Source organism: Anas platyrhynchos, chromosome Z (assembly GCF_047663525.1).
Source record: "Anas platyrhynchos isolate ZD024472 breed Pekin duck chromosome Z, IASCAAS_PekinDuck_T2T, whole genome shotgun sequence".
Lineage (NCBI taxonomy): Eukaryota > Metazoa > Chordata > Aves > Anseriformes > Anatidae > Anas > Anas platyrhynchos.
In genome coordinates, this window is record NC_092621.1 from 30,294,204 (window position 1) to 30,299,999 (window position 5,796).

Sequence of the window (5,796 nt, forward strand, 5' to 3'; positions counted from 1 at the left end):
CTCCTCGGCCGCCTCCCGCCTTTTTATGGGCTGAGGGCGGCGCTGAGTCACCGCCTCGACACCGGCCCCGCCGACCAGGCTCGGGCCGGGGCGAGCTCCTACCCCGCCCCGGTCGCCCCCGCCGCTGACGGAGAGCCCCCCGCTGCTGAAATTGGCCTCCGGCCCCGCTCCGTGCTCTGGGCCCTCGGGGAGCGGCGGGGAGGCGTGAAGGAGGGGGCGAGCTCGCCCCGTCTGGGTGAAAGTCCTGAACGCTGTGGGTGAAGCACAGAGCGCGGAGCCACACGGTCCTGGCGGCTGGGAAAGCCCCCCAGGATCATCTGGTCCAACCGTCCCCCTACCACCAGTGTCACCCACTGAGCCGTGTCCCCAGGCACCACGTCCAGACTCTCCTTGACACCCCAAGGGACGGTGACTCCACCACCTCCCTGGGCAACCCGTCCCAATGTCTGACTAGATACACCTTTGCAAAGATGTTAAAGGAAGTAAAGTAAAACACAGGCAGCTCCTCGGAACCATTTAAGCACTGGACTCTTGAGGTGGGATTGGAGAGCCCGAATTCCTCCCGAGTTTGTCATTCTCAAGGCGAGGCTCAGACGTGGCCGTGGGCAGCCCAGCTTCAGGGCCACCTCAGCTCTGATAGCAGCCTCCCAGGGCTTTGAAGCTCTGGGTCCGTGTGTTCCACCATCAGGCCCCTGCAGCCTCTTGCTGATAAGGGTTTCTTGGACTCACCTTGTAGGCTACACTCCCGGTGAAAGTAAAGTTTGTATTTTTTTTTTTTTTTTGTTTGTTTGTTTGTTTGTTTTTTTCTCCCAGCACAACTGGACAAGAAATAGCTGCCATCCACTTTTCTAAACAGCAATTCTATGGAAAAACAGAAAAACTTCATCTGTAAAATAATAGAGTAAGGCAGTGTTCTGTGGATCTTTTTGTGTGAGGGCTATGCTTTCTGTTCCTTGAGAACTGTTTGTATATAGAAAAGCCTCAAAACTCAATCTAGAAGGAAAGCACCTCTAAAACATGTCCACAGACTAGCCTATAAAGGTGAATGATTCACTTGCACTGGAAGAGAAGACACAGACTCAACTACATTTTCAAGGAGGACTTTTGTGTTTTACACCCAGCTGGATTTCTGAAGTATGGAAGCTACAACGTTGTGTATATTTGGACTTTCTTTTTGGTCAAGTCTGAAACATTTTGGACCAGTGTACCTTCAACAGCAGACACAAACTGTTATCTAGGCTGTTACTAGGATGCAGTCCTCAGGAGTGGAAGCTGACACTCTGAAATTTCCCAAGGGCTAAACCTCCATCTGTTTATCTTTTGGTTAAAGCCTTAATTGCTATTCTGTTACATACAAGTTGGAGAGGGGTAATCACAGCATGCATTTTTAAAGAAAGCAACAGCTTGATCTTGTTGGTGTAGTAGACTTTTCCTGAATATATACATCACATTAGGTGAACTTACTTCTGGACTGCAAGAAGCCTTTAGGCAGGGGAACTGAATTTAGTTAGTGTGGCTGGAGAGCTGTCATCATCTACAAGCAAGCGCACTTTCAGGGCAATTAAGGAAGGTATCTCCTGAGTTAGGCAGTGACTGACCACGGTGACTTATTTAATCTGTAAACTAATACAATTTATTTTATACCCTGATGCGCATACCCTACATTGGATTCAGTCTTTAAAAGCAGTAAAATCTAGGATGTGTCTTTCTCAGTTTTTGCCTGGGGAATTTTGAGGCAGGTTCTATCACACTGGTTGGTCAACCTAGCTGTAAAGCCTCCGACTCTCCACGTGTTCTAGTTTCAAATTTAACCAGAACATCTGCTATTGTGATACCACATCTAACTCTCCCTTATCAAAGGCAGGGTTTAGGATGGCTATCTTCATTTTTTTTTTTTTTTTTTCACAAGAACCTAATTTTTGCAACTGTCTGAAGCATGTACACTCTCACTGCAGCTGCCAAAAGCAACCACTCCAAAGACTGGAAAACAAAAAGTTCAAAACAAGTTTTCTGACCTCACACGTTTCTCCTTCAAGGCTACCAAATGCAAAAGAATACTGTCTATGTTTTCTGTTGTGCTTGTTGGTAGGTGATAGAGCATGAGTTGTCAAAGAGGCCTCGGAGGGTATGTCTTTTTGAGACATCCATAATTCCTCGGGGGGAGCTCACACTGCAGCACTCTTCATCACTCCTTGTTGAAAAGCACAGGATACAAATTCTCTTTTACTAGGATTAAAGACTGCAACACAAGTCAGTGATTTAATGAGTTTGATAAAGAATCATATCTGAATGAGCCGGCAGTAGTTTGACATTGCTTAATGTCACTACGCTTGGTGCTGTTTCACCAGTAGGGTGTACTACTCAGTATTTTTCCTCCAGCCATATTTTAATAACATTGCCTGTGCATCTAGGGCTTTTGACTAGATCTATTGTGATTTGAATAGTAGGTTATAAAGAAACTTACTAGGTAAGTCATATAACTTTAAATCATACAGGATTTTATACAGAAAAGTCTAACTGGCAATCCTTCAGTGATTTGCCATGAATTTAAATCAAGTCAGAGGCTAAGCTGGTTTAGCTGTTTATCATAGCTAGAAAAACTACCTCTGTTCAAACTAATACACACAGAAGAGAAAAACTAATTTGAATATTTACATAGTAACTCAACCAATATGAAGTAACTATCCACCTTCTTACTGTCTGAATTATAGTGAAGAACAGACAATGGCATAGCAAAGAAATGAATTTCCACATGTGATCTACAGGGTCTTGCAAGATAGGTCCTGCCTCAATGCAAGTACATGTATTTTTTCATTTTCTATTTCCTAAAATAAGGTAAAGATAATCGTACCATTTCTCTCTCTTGTACTAGATTTTAAATCTGTTGGCCAATAGCAATCAAATTGTACAGAGGGTAGTGTGAATGATGAAAACAGGTGACTAAATAAAAGTTATACCCTTTGACAATACCTTGATAACCTTTAATACTCTGAACAAAATGTTTATTCCCCTGATGAATATCAGACAACCTACACAGAGGGTCAGACTTAGGACAAAAATGTATAGATTTCATTGGTATCTTTTCAGAGACTTCACTTCAAATTCATGGAGTCCACTGCTGCAAGAAATACTTAGGTTTTGGAAGCTGCTCAAACATGATCTTTAAATATTTCTTAAGATTGCTTAGTACCAGACAGAATTCTGTAACAAATGAGAAATGCCACTTCATGCATGCGACTGGTGATTACGTGTCAGTGTTATCCAGGTATCTACGTAGGGCTTCATCATAAAATGACTGGGTTTTAGAAAACAGCAGTTCACCTTTAAGGAAGCTAATAGCTCAAAAATGAAGAAACCCAAGAGTTTTAGATTATACATTCCAAGACTGATTAAATGACTCCAGAATAATGCAGAACTTATCTTGCTCATATATTGTCCACATAAGTGCTTTCCACCCCACTACTTTTAAGAGCAGAGAGATGTAGTCATAGTCACCAAATAACCTCAAAACACTTAGGAAGGGGCTTGTAAGAACCATCTTTTCCTATTGTAACAGAAGGTTTGGAAAGGATAAGTCATTCATCTAAGCAAACTGAACCCCCTTTACCTCTTTCTCAGCAACTTTAACTTTACTTCTTTCTCAGCAGTACTCATGTGTCCTATCAAAATCAGGTTAACAACAGAAGTGTGGGACGAGCAGTTGTGGCTCACAAGTAGCATGCACTTCCTTGGATTCTAAATGAGACATATCCATAACAAGAACATAAATAGTTTAATTTTGACAACCTAATCATGACTTACCTCTCACTTTCCCTGAAAAATCCTGTTCTGAGTGACATTGATTCAGGTTTCATGGCTATCAGACATTATGGCCCGGAACGACAACAGGATTATGGTGATAAGAGTAGCTCTCGGGTTAGAACAAGTTCTCCCTGCAGTTATTCTCCTTCTCTTCCCCCAATGATTCTTGAAAACAAAGGCAGTTGCTGTGATATATTAAAGGAAGTCTTAGAGCTGAAGCCAGCTGAGCACCCATGACAGAAGGGATCAGGATATTTTATGTTTTATGTATTTGCTTCTGAATACAACTGATATGATGATTATGGGCAACTTGTGCTGTAAAATTCTATTTCCCCGAAGTAGGTTCTGTCAAAGGTAAGCTTCTCTACTTTCCTTCGTTATTCTCTGAAGAGAATTACACAGTTCAGCCACTCTATAGCTGGATAGCTATGTGACAGATATAGCTGGGTTTGGCATACACAAGCATTTCCATTAGTGCACTGGCAGTAAAATAAATATTCAGTGCCACAGAACGAGAATCTTCAAAACAAAGGCATAATTTACCTAGAAAACAACAAACAAACAAAACCAGAATAAAGCTAACAGCAGGAAAGAAAGGTGGCTAAACCATTAACATCTTGACAGTCTTTGGCATGTTCTATGTAGCCCATTTAAATGCATTTCTGGGTTTGGCATTAGACTGTCCTGCTTAGAGCATGTTCAACCTTTTCCCCTATAAATTTAGTAACTTTCACTGATACTGACTGGATAACACTGCATGAAACTTGCCTTATCTTACTTTTGCGTGTGTGGAGAGGGGGGGGATCTTGCAATGATCTTAAGTTTAATCCTGGGGAGAAAAAATAAATAAATTAAATTTAGCTGGGATGGAGTAATAAGTAGCTTTCTGACTCCCTCTTAAAACTGCTGTCTTGGTCATTATTTTGCTTACCCTGTTTGCTTCATTTAACACTGCTTTTTGATCAAACACCATAGCCAGCAATCTATCACAAACACACAGATGCTAATTTATAATTCTCAGTGGGTAGGATTAGGATATTTCCTAATTTTCTAACACTTGTAAGTAAAACTACAATATGGACTATTAAAACTGCTCTCCCGTAGAATGTCTTTCATAGGATTAGAAGGTAAAATGCACTGTTGGAGACATACAAATACCAAAGCAAACTGTGTAATTGTTTTTTCTTTCTTGGAAGAAAGAGCATCAAGAGATGATAGAGATCAAAACATAAAAGCTTGTTTGAACATCTCCAGAATTAAAGCTAGGCCTACTTCAACCCTTGGAGGAAAGGTAGCAGAGGATATGCTACCTAAATAAAAATAAGTAAGCAGGGATGCTTACGTACCAAGAATAGAACAGATTATAGCAGCAAGTTAGGACATCTTTTTGTGGTGAGAGATTGTATTATAGGATAGGCAGAAAATGTGAGGTGGTCTTGGGCTGCTTTTTCAGAGTGTACAGAAATACACTGACTGGCAGAACACACCTGAAAGCACCACAGGCTGACTGAAGTCACTGCCTGAAATCCTGTGTGGCACTGTGACAAGGTGACTAAAATCACTGCCTGAAATCCTGTGTGGCAAAAGCATAGACCAAGCTCTTGAAACCAAAGCTATTATACCCATTTTACTGCTCTACACAATGAAATACATCACTTTTGAAAGTGTATGTTGTTTGTTAACATGAATATGAGAGAGGCACGCAGAACCAGTTACAAAAGTGACTGAATATAGAAGTGAATGCACTTTCAGGAATCATCGTATACGGCTATGAAAACTGTGGTATTAATTTCGCTTACTTTGAAAAGCTCTTGTTATATGATATATTCACCTGTCTTACTGTACCAATATCCTAATCTCTGTCATCTTCCAAAACAGATTTGGGGCATTATCTCCAGCTGGAATTTAAGTTTTAACTAAAATAAAATCATCAGTACTGAAATTGCAGTTAAAAAAAAAAAAAAAAAACAACAAAAAAAAACATCACCAGAAGAC